Genomic DNA, 12,212 nt, shown 5'->3' with positions numbered 1-12,212 from the left:
TGTCTGCTTAATATCTGATGATACTGGTGCTAAACAGACATTTACCTGAATATAAGAAACTTTGCAAGTACATGTCAACTTACACTAACCCTAAGACCAACCCTAACCCCAACCTTACAGTCTACGTCTAATCCAATGAGTATTCTAACGAATTAGTTGACATGTAGATGCAATGTAACTTAAATTCAACAAATGGACCATCAAAATAAAGTATGACCGCAATTACAGCCTCAAGTCTTCCTGAATATGATACCACAAGCTTGGCACACCTGTCTTTGGGAATTTTTGACTATTTCTCTTTGCAGTACCTCTCAAGCTCTATCAGGTTGGATGGGAAGCAGGGATATTTTCAGATCTCTCCAGAGATATTCAATAGGATTTATGTCTGGGCTCTGGCTGGGCCACTCAAGGACATATACTGAGTTGTTGTGAAGCCACTCCATTGATATTTTGGTATTTTGGTTTGAGTCATTGTCCTGCTGGAAGATGAGCCGTCGCCCAAGTCTGAGGTCAAGAGCTCTATGAGGCAGGTTTTCATTCAGGATGTCTCTGTGCATTGCTGCATTCATCTTTCCCTCTATCCTGATTCTTTCAGTTCCTGCTACTTAAAAACATCCCCACAGCATGATGCTGCCACCACCATGCTTCACTGTAGGAATGGTATTAGCCTGGTGGTGAGCAGTGCCTTGTTTTCTCCAAACGTGAAGCCTGGAATTCACTCCAAAGAGTTAAATTTTAGTCTCATCAGAGGAGAGAATTTTGTTTCTTATGGTCTGAGAGTCCTTCAGATGCCTTTTGGCAAATTCCAGACGGGGAGTGGCTTCTGTCCGGCCACTCTATTGTACAGACCTAATTGGTGGATTGCTGCAGTTGTCCTTCTCTCTCCCCAGTAGAATGGTTGAGCTCAGACAGAGTGACCATTGGGTTATTAACCACTACTCAGCTTAGATGGCTGGCCAGCTCTAAGAACAGTCCTGGTGGTTCCAAACATCTTCCACTTACGGATGATGGCGGCCATTGTGCTCATTGGAACTTTCAGAGCAGCAGAAATTTTTCTGTAACCTTCCCCAGCCTTGTGCCTTGATACAATCCTGTCTCGGAGGTCTACAGGCCATTCCTTTGTCTTCAGGCTTGATTTGTTCTTTGACGTGCACTATCAACCCTGGGACCTTATATAGGCAGGTGCATGTCTTTTCAAATCATGTCCAATCAACTGAATTTACCACAGGTGCACTCCAATTAAGCTGCTGAATCATCTCAAGAATGATCAGTGGAAACATAATGTACCTGAGCTCAATTTAGAGCTTCACGACAAAGGATGTCAATACTTATGTACATGTTTCAGGTTTTTTTTTTTTTATAAATTTGCAACAATTTCAAAAAATATTTTTTCACATTGTCATTGTAGGGTATTGTGTGTAAAAATTTGAGGAAATAAATTAATCTAATCCATTTTGGAATAAGGCTGTAACATGAAAAAAATGTGGAAAAAGTGAAGCGCTATGAATACTTTCCGGATGCACTGTATATGTTTTACTTTAAGGCAAAATGCACAGGTCTGTACTGACAAACAAATATTTACTTCTGTTTATGCCCATTTCAGACATAATTGAAATGGTTTTAATAACTGTTTTATGATTTAAGTATCTATTTACTGCATCATTTTGAGCTCAATCGACAATCACATAACATGAATTGACTGATACAGTATGTGTTGAAGATAGCGCATGGTTTCAATGGAAAAGAACAGACTACAACTGTAACTATAATCATATCATCTTATTTTCTTAATCGCTGGAAAGCTAAAAAATTTGTAAAAAATCTCTTGCACAACCTTATCCTTTGTATATCTTCCTTGACACTCAGGGGGGCCCCTGCTGGTTTGGGGGCCCTACCCATCTTGTATGCTTTGAGTATAGGGAGAATCAGCTCTGCACACATGCATACGTGCTCACACGCAAGCACCATAGCAAACACCAGGCTGACAATACCTCATCTATGTTCACACGGACACGGCACAGGAGTCTGGGGAGGAAACTCAGCAGCGGAGAAAAGCGGAACTGACAGAATGAAGAGGCCCTAGCAGGAAAACATCAGTAGAGAAGTCATCCCAATGCACGGCAGCAGAGCAGTTCCCATGGTGCACTGCAGGCAACCTATCTCTGGGGCTGGAGGCAGGTAATAGGAAGCTGTAATGATAAAGACGGGGAGAGAAGCCACAGGAGCATCTTCCATTCAGCTCTTTTCCCTGAGAGAGGGAGGGAGAGAGAGAGAGGGATGAGGGGAGGAGAAAAGACTTTCTATCAGAGGCCGACTTCCATTTGAAAGCTGTGAGTTCGGCAATCTGTGGTCTGGATGAAGTGAGAATGCTGAACATGAGAACCGAAAGAAGAGAGGGAAGTGGGTGTGATTGCAATACAAACGCCGACTTAAGACTAGCAATGGGAAACGATTATCTGGATACGTTCTTATAAAATGGAATTTTACATTCCAGGTCCCTTCCAGTCTCTGGGAGGTTATTGTAAACTATTTCACAGAGGAACTTTCAGGATTTCTGGATGAACAGATTAACCTTTTTTTTCCCCTTTTTTTTTGGAGTAGTGCACTGCAGTAGAGCCTGCAAGGAAGCCAGTTTCAACAACATAACGCATAGCGCTAATTACCAAGCAGACTAATTACAGAGCTTGCGCTACGCCTCGTTGCGACGTGTAGTTACATTTTTTGAGAGGTGCGCATCTGCAATGCTGACGGCCACGGTGCGGGCTATGTGTCCACGCGTATACTGTGCCGTTGCATACGCGTGCACTTGACGCAGAAGTATAAATCAACCTTTAATTTTAAAACACATAAGTTTTGTTATGCCTTCTGTCCACACTACGTTTTTGAGCTCCGTAAAAAGAAGCATTTTGGAAACGCTAAAGAGGCCATTTTGATTTTAAAATGCTGCTGCTCTGTGTCAGTGTGGATGTGGGAAAACGGAGACATCTGAAAATAATGGGGAAACACCATCTGAACACAAAATCTGATTGCCTTTTCTCAATATTAGGTACACAAAGTTCAGTCTTGCTTTCTTTCAGGAAGAATCAGGAAAAAACCCAGACAAACATGGGGAGAACATGCAAACTCCACACAGGAATGCCAACTGGTTCAGCCAGGACTCAAACCAGTGACGTTTTTATTGTCAGGAACCGTGCCGAATTTAAAGGGCACCCATGGTGAAAAATCTACTTTTAAAGCTGTTTGGACAGACAAATGTATAAGTATAGTGTATAGACCGTCATATTGAGGTGATATAAACACACCCAGTCCTTTTTTTTTTTTATTTAACAACATAAAAATGATAGACCAATTGGAACTGTTTCAAACCGACCGCAACTTGATGTAGGAGCTGCATATTAACATGTCTCCTTAGTAAAGCATATAATTATATCAACAAGACAGGACTAGCGCAAAGCAACCGGGAATAAAAGGTCTGTTCAGTTTGCTAGGATCATCAATCATCATCAAATGTGATCAAGAGTGAGTTTTACAAGTTTAAAATGTTTTAAAACTGAATTACAGCGATTTACTTCAGATTTACTTCATCAGCACAGCCGCGTGTCAGAACAATTATAAGAGAAGACCCTTCAATCCCAGTTTGTGGACGTTAAATCAGGTTTATTTTGTTCATTAACATAACAGATCTCCACACAGAAGTGGATATTAACCTGTATCCTGTCACATATGCGTGCAAAATCAGTGCAAAGCTAAATGCGTGTGTGTGTGTCTGCGCTTTGTGTGTGTGTGTGTTCTCGCTGTGTGTGTGTGTGCGTGAACTTTGTTACATCATTGTGTGTGACTCATCGTTGCTCCACAAAAAAACGCATCAAATACTCATTGGTAAAGTTCTTACTGTAGTATTTCTCACAAATGTTACGTGAGATCTGCTTCCTGAGGCAACTGAGGGCGGCGATTGAGGCATGATGACAGGCACATGGGAACGGTGGGCGGGGAGGACTAGCCTTAAAGGCCCAGTACAAAAAAACAGCAACAAGCTTTTACCAGCTATAAAACAGAAACTTCAGACAGCTATAATAAATAATCTGATGGGTGTTTTGAGCTAAAACTTTACAGACACATTCTGGGGACACAAAAGACTTCTATTAAATCTGGAAAAAGGGGTAACCTAGGTGCCCTTTAAATACCTTTAAAAAAGTTAGAAAGTTGGTATTTTATGTTTTAAGTGTTTAGTTTTAATACTCTCAAAACCATTCAGGAGAAAACAAAAACATGCCCACAGATTCTGTCTGGCCCTGCTCATTAGTTTAAAGAAGTGTTTGCACTTGATTCACTAGGGTTGTTTCATGTGGACCAAATCTTTGGTCAGTTTTTACCAAAACAACACTTTTTTTTGTTATATTTTGTGATGAAACCTATAACACAATGCTGCATGCTTGGGAAAATCGGCTTGAATGTGTGTAAAAATATTTTCACATCTTTAATAACATATGTATTATCAGTTGAGAATTTAAGATGTCCAACTCCTCCTATCCCACCCACACAAGGATCAGGTTCAAGGTGACATTGAACTAATTGCCAACATCAAGACTATGATCAGAAAAGTAGGTCCTATTTATGGCCTTATCATGCACTGATTTTGATTTGTTTGGATGTCTTTTGTGCATGTTGCATTCATATTTTAAGAGTTGGGTTGGAAGTGTGTGTTTGTTTGGTGCACAAACTAGTTAGTTTTGCACCAAGCCTAGCAAATTTGAACAAACCGGAGATTTAAGTCTTTTTTTCATTGCTCATTATATGTGTAAAAAACATCTTGATATCATTTGAGTATCTTTTGTATTCTGCAGAAACAAGTCACACACTCAAACAGCATGAGGATCTGTAAATGAGGGAATTTTGTGAGTAAACAATGGCAGAATTTTCATTTTTGTGGGCGAACATTCCCTTTAGCAGACATTATGAAAATCCTTCAATTCTAAACACGAATCAGCCCTTGACTCCCAACCCTACTTGATGGGGGAGGGGAGAAATATAACAGCACGCTGGCTGATTGGCATTATCGATGCTAATTGATGAATGTTGGGGATTTGTAACTACGGCTCGTAACTAAGCACTCTTGGATATGGCCCATCCGTATGCAAAGCATTCTGGAGGCTAAATTGAATCACATTACATACAAGACAGACAGTGCCTCGCGGGCTACGGCGGCAGATGAGATCGTAAAGCTTAATTTCCATGAGACTGCATGCGTTTAAGGAGATCTGGCATCCAAACTTCATATTTATTCATCGAAACATGGAGACTTGAGCACTTAACAAGCTTTTCTCTCTTCCTCTGTTAAACCCATCAGGGCCTCTTGACGGTACAGCAGGTGTTTATGTATTTTGCCTCTTTTTTTCTCTAACAAGGGAGGAGGAAAAGAGCAGAGAAAACACTTCCTTGTTGCTTTCTGAGTTGGTCTTAATAGTTTCCCATCTGCCATGGAAGCCGACCGCTCTCTGTTTGGCCATTCTCTGGTATCTGTAGGATTTTAATCTGGTTTGGCACTGCTGATAGGTGGCCCAATCCACTTTTCTTCGCATGGTGACCAGAATATCGATCTACGGTCAGCAACGCAGCCCTCACACGCTCCATCTCACCACTGACCCCCACCGGCAGGATCAGGAGAAGAAGTCAAACCGACCGATCAAGCGTGAGTCTTGGAAAGGCTGAAGGGATATTGGCTGATCGTATATTTGACAGGCAGAGCAATGAAGCGTTTAATTACGTCAGTTATTCATGCTCTCTCTGTGCCGAGGGCCAAAGCCGGTGTCTGGCAGGCTCCGTAGATGATTTTTAATTTTTTTATTTTAGAAATTTAGGGAGAAAAAAGTTTCCTACATGCTTGTGTAACACGGCTCTTTTCATATGCACTATGTGTATAAAACATCGTATTTTGTGTGCAGCGTACCAGTGGAAATTATGGTTCTACGAAATATGAAATTATGCTTTTTGCCTTTCCAAGTTGAGATTTTTTTCCCATCATAGGCACTTGTAAACATCTTCCTCTTATACCACACAAAATAGCTCAGTCACTCATAAAAAAACTCATCTCCTCAGCCTCCCGGTCATATTCAGTGTGTTATCATCATTTGGAGAGCAAGCAATGCGCACAAACATGTAATATTGTCAATTCTGACAAATGCAAGAATAGTGTCTAGCAGTATGATGGCTCTCTTGGACTTCAAATCCATCTACAATTTATTTTTTAAAATATTTTTCATGAGCTAAAAAGTGGGGTTTTTTTCTTTGTTCGTTTGTGTTGTTTTTTTTTTTGTTGTTGTTTTTTTTTGGTGGTCATACCTTACTACAAAATTAATGCAGTTTAAAAAAAATAGGCATGTTCTTCTGCAATTTTTATTTAATAAAGTGGTATGTGGATGAATTTTAAGCTCTGTTTTTTTTCTTAAATAGATCCCAAACTATTATTACCAGCAAGGAGTTTTTTATCACAGTAATTTTTCAAAATCTTCTGGAGAGTTTTTTTCTTTATGAATTCTATTTGTATTATTTCAGCTACAATAAGTACAGTTTTAAATTTTTCAAAAACTACTTTAGGGTATGAACTGAATTCATGAATATAAACTGTATTGTACTGTAGGACATTTATGCAGTATGTTACTATATTTTGCAGATTTATAATACTGCATTTAGCAAGATAAATTGTGATCTAAACGTAAATACAGTATTTTTGCTGTAATTGATTTACAGTAAGTTACTGGGGATATGCTCTATATATACATACAGTTGAAATCAGAATTATTAAACCCCCTTTGACATTTTCTTCTTTTTTAAACATTTCCCAAATGATGTTTAACAGACATGGTTTCCGCTACATTCATTCATCCATGGCGGGGCACCACACCAAAATTCATCCCGCCATCTTACAGATTCTCATTCAAAAAATTCAGCTGTTTTTTTTAACAGCAGGTTATAATTGCACCAAAACGTATTAAAGGTCTATGGTTCTGCATACAATGACTTTATTATGCTGGAGTTTCATTTTTTGGAGTAAAAGTTTCATTTTACTTCAGGATGCATTAATGTCGCTCTGTAGGTCTATTGGAGACATTCACAAATATTCCTAGCAAATCTAATAAATGTTGGAGACATACTCGTTACATCAACGCACTAAATCGCACTTCAGCAGTGTTTATTTGAGGGCACAAGAAAATCTGCACTTGAAGCGTGTATTTAAGGGCGCGGAAGAAGTTTTGTGCACAAACAGAGAAAATCAGGGCTTGAGCACAGAGATTCACATGCTCTTTTATGAATCCGCTCACGACGTTTGTCAATGAAATAACGCCACAGGTAGTTGGCAGATATGTGCAAAAGGCCCAACAGAGTCTGCCGCCACAGCTAAAGAACAATCCTAAAGGAAACGCTGACAGAGCAAGGCAATTTTCACAATATGTCTGATAATATTTTTTCTTCTGTAGAAAGTCTTATTTGTTTTATTTCAGCTAGAATAAAAGCTGTTTTTATTTAATTAAAAACCATTTTAAGCTTAATGTTATTAGCCCCTTTAAGCTATATTTTTTGTTCTACAGAACAAACCATCATTATATAATAACTTGCCTAAAACCCTAACCTGCCTAGTTAACCTAATAGCCTAATATAATATGAAATAAACAGGGGGCTATTAATTCTGACTTATAATTCCTTTATTTTAAACCTTTACCTTACCTGATCAAAAATGAAAGAAAAGAAAATACAATTAACTACCCTAACTACCTAACACAAAAACAGAGGTCAAAAGGTTTTACAAATAAAATGGCTTCAAACTCCTTACTAGCCCAATATTATATACACTATTTACAAACTATTTACAGAACAAGCAACCCCATTTAAGGAACAATCAAAAAATCAATTCAATTTATCTTTATTTCTTTAGCGCTTCAATGTAGATTGTGTCAAAGCAGCTTAACGTAGAAGCTTAAAGTAAATTGAAACTGTGTCAGTCCAGTTTTCAGAGTTGAAGTTGAAGTGAAGTACTCACAAATGTCAGTAGTCACAAACACATACAAACTCCGCACTATCCAACCTACAAACCATTCAAAGAACACAAACTAAGTCGGTGCCAGTGGTCTAGTGCTTAGTGCGTCGACACAAGCACATCGGTGCTCACGCTGATCCGAGTTCGATTCCCACCTTGTGGTCCTATGCCGATCCTTCCCCTCTCTCTGCTCCCCATGCTTTCCTGTCAATACTCTCTACTGTCCTATACAATAAAGGTGAAAACCCTAAAAATAATTATTAAAAAAAATAAAAGAACACAAAGTAAATATCTAAAACAAGATGGCCGCCAAGGAAATTATGTCACGGCTTTTAAAATGCTGTAGGCCAATCAGGAGTAAGCTATCAGTTGAAAGTGGCCAATCAGATGTTTTTTAGGCAGAGCAGAGAGACAGATGAGCCATGACAACCATATAGCTGTAACAATATATATACAATTACAGGTTTTCACCAGGATTTATTTATTTTTTTGCATGTCAAAGCAAGCTTTAGCCACTGTTTCCTTTGTTTACTGTAAGAGCTTGTGTGCCGAACCGGAGGTTTTTCGCGCCCCCGCCGCTGCAATCTCGGGTGTTTTTACTTTCGGAGGCGTGTCCAGCTGAACTCAATCAGCAAAGCGCTCGGGGGTGTATATAAGCGACTAGTCTCACCGCGGCAGCGGTCGCGGCAGCCTCGTGTGAAGCCCGCCTCGTGTGAAGACCAACGAGAGTAAAGACCATCGACTCTACCTGCGCGACTGAGACCAACGAGAGTAAAGACCATCGACTCTACCTGCGCGACTCCACCGAGCAAAGACACCGACAAAGCACTTGAGTATTTTTTCTTTAATATTTTACTTTATCTCTGCACTCATTATTGTTTTCCTTGCACTTTATTATGTGTTTACAAATTCCTGTTGTTACTAATACTCGCAGAGCACGGGAGGTACGCTGCAGGCGCAACCCTCACAACCTTCGATCAATTCATGTATCCTCTATTTCACAACTCTCTCTCTCTGTGGGCCTCTGGAATTGTCAATCTGCTGTTAACAAAGCAGATTTTATTACCTCCATAGCCACTCATTCTGACTTTAGTCTCATGGCTCTAACTGAAACCTGGTTGAGACCGGAGGACACTGCTACACATGCAGCTCTTTCTACTAATTTCTCTCTTTCCCACACTCCTCGTCAGACAGGGAGAGGGGGTGGGACTGGACTACTGATTTCCAAAGAATGGAAATTCACTCAGAGACAGTCCCTGCCAAAAATCAGCTCTTTTGAATTCCATGCGGTCACCATTATCCACCCCTTCCGCATAAATGTGGTTGTCATCTACCGCCCACCGGGTACATTAGGTCACTTCTTAGATGAACTGGATGTTCTTCTCTCATCTTTTTCTGATTATGACACTCCCTTGTTGGTGCTAGGTGACTTCAACATCCACATTGAAAGACCTCAAGCTGCTGACTTCCAGACTCTGCTTGCATCTTTCGACCTCAAAAGAGCACCTACTTCTGCTACTCACAAATCAGGTAATCAACTAGACCTTATTTACACTCGACATTGCCTCGCTGATCAAACACTAGTAACTCCACTACAAACATCGGATCATTTCCTTCTCTCTCTCAACATCCACATTACTCCTGAGCCGCCACACACTCCAACTCTAGTTGCCTTTCGCAGAAACCTACGCTCTCTCTCACCCACTAGACTATCCACCATTGTTTCTAACTCTCTTCCTCCATCTTGCAAACTCTCTGCACTTGATACGAACAGTGCCACTGATGCACTCTGCTCCACGCTAACATCATGCCTAGACAGACTATGCCCTATTACATCCAGACCAACCCGGGCCAGTCCTCCTGCACCCTGGCTCTCTGATGTTCTCCGTGAGCATCGCTCAAAACTTCGGGCTGCTGAGAGAAGTTGGCGAAAAACTAAAAATCCTGAACAGCTCATAACATACCAAACTTTTCTCTCTTCTTTCTCGACTGAGGTTACTTCTGCAAAGCAGACATACTTCCGTCAGAAAGTCAACAGTGCCACCAATCCTCGCTTACTTTTTAAAACATTTTCCTCCCTCCTCTATTCTCCTCCTTTACCAGCATCCTCCACACTCACTACTGATGACTTTGCTACATTCTTTTGCACCAAAACTGCAAAAATCAGTGCTCAATTTGCTGCACCTACAACAAACACGCAAGATACACCACCAACACCACACACACTCACCTCTTTTTCCCAGCTCTCTGAGTCTGAGGTGTCCAATCTCGTGCTATCAAGCCATGCAACCACCTGTCCGCTTGATCCCATTCCCTCTCATATCTTGCAAGCTATTTCTCCTGCAGTCATACCAACACTGACTCACATAATTAACACATCTCTTGACTCTGGTCTATTCCCTACTTCATTTAAGCAGGCTAGGGTAACCCCACTGCTAAAGAAACCCAACCTGGATCAAACGCTACTTGAAAACTACCGACCGGTATCCCTGCTTCCATTCATGGCCAAGATTTTGGAGAAAGTAGTGTTCAATCAAGTCCTAGACTTTCTTACTCAAAACAACCTCATGGACAACAAGCAATCTGGCTTTAAGAAAGGCCACTCAACTGAGACTGCCCTGCTCTCAGTCGTGGTGGATCTCAGACTGGCTAAAGCAGACTCTAAATCATCTGTCCTCATCTTGCTGGATTTATCAGCTGCTTTTGACACTGTAAACCACCAGATCCTGCTATCTACGCTTGAGTCACTGGGCGTCGCAGGCACTGTTATTCAATGGTTCAGTTCCTACCTCTCGGACAGGTCATTCAGGGTGTCGTGGAGGGGAGAGGTGTCCAACCTACAGCATCTAAACACTGGGGTACCTCAGGGCTCTGTTCTTGGGCCACTTCTCTTCTCTATCTACACGGCATCTTTAGGAACAGTCATCCAGAAACATGGTTTTTCCTACCACTGCTATGCTGATGACACCCAGCTATACCTCTCTTTTCACCCTGACGATCCCTCGGTTCCAGCTCGCATTTTAGCCTGCCTGTCAGACATTTCACACTGGATGAAAGATCATCATCTCCAGCTTAACCTCACGAAAACGGAAATGCTTGAAGTTTCTGCCAACCCGACTCTTCACCATAACTTTTCAATCCAGATGGACGGAGCAACCATCACTGCATCCAAAATGGTAAAAAGCCTTGGAGTAACAATTGATGATCAACTGAACTTCTCTGACCATATTTCTAGAACTGCTCGATCTTGCAGATTCGCACTCTACAACATCAGAAAGGTCCGACCCTTCCTATCTGAACATACAGCTCAACTCATTGTTCAAGCTCTTGTTCTCTCCAAACTGGACTATTGCAACTCTCTGCTAGCCGGGCTACCAGCTAGTTCAATCAAACCTCTTCAGCTGCTTCAGAACGCAGCAGCACGAGTGGTCTTTGATGAACCCAAAAGAGCACATGTCACTCCGCTACTTACCCGTTTGCACTGGCTGCCAGTTGCTGCTCGCATCAAATTCAAAGCTCTGATGTTTGCTTACAAAGTGACCTTTAGCTTGGCTCCTTCGTATCTGCTCTCACTTCTGCAGATATATGTGCCCTCCAGAAACTTGCGTTCTGTGAATGAACGTCGCCTCGTTGTTCCATCCCAAAGAGGGAAGAAATCACTTTCCCGAACTCTCACATTCAATCTGCCCAGTTGGTGGAATGAACTCCCTAACTACATCAGAACAGCAGAGTCACTTGCTGTCTTCAAGAAACGACTAAAAACGCAACTGTTTAGTCTCCACTTTCCTTCCTAATCTGCAACTGCCTCTCTGGCTATACCACTAACTGTGCTCTCTCTCTCTCTCTCTCTCTCTCTCTCTCTCTCTCTCTCTCTCTCTCTCTCTCTCTCTCTCTCTCTCTCTCTCTCTCTCTCTCTCTCTCTCTCTCTGCTAAATGTAAATGTCGTGCTGCAAATACTGTTCATTATATGTAACATTAGAATAACTAATAAATATATATTCACTGTCATTAATTTGCAAACTGTAAATGTGTGTTTATTTATTGCCAAGCCTTTAGTCTATTAGAACTGTTATAGTAAGAAGTGCTTTACTAATGAAAGGCTTTAGATTACTTATTTGACTTACTGATTTTCTTTTTAATGTGACTCAAAGATGTTTTAGTGAGATTGACCAATATTTAC

The sequence above is a fragment of the Danio aesculapii genome, chromosome 11 (genome assembly GCF_903798145.1).
Source record: "Danio aesculapii chromosome 11, fDanAes4.1, whole genome shotgun sequence".
Classification (NCBI taxonomy): Eukaryota; Metazoa; Chordata; class Actinopteri; order Cypriniformes; family Danionidae; genus Danio; species Danio aesculapii.
Note: the sequence above shows the minus strand (reverse complement) of the source record.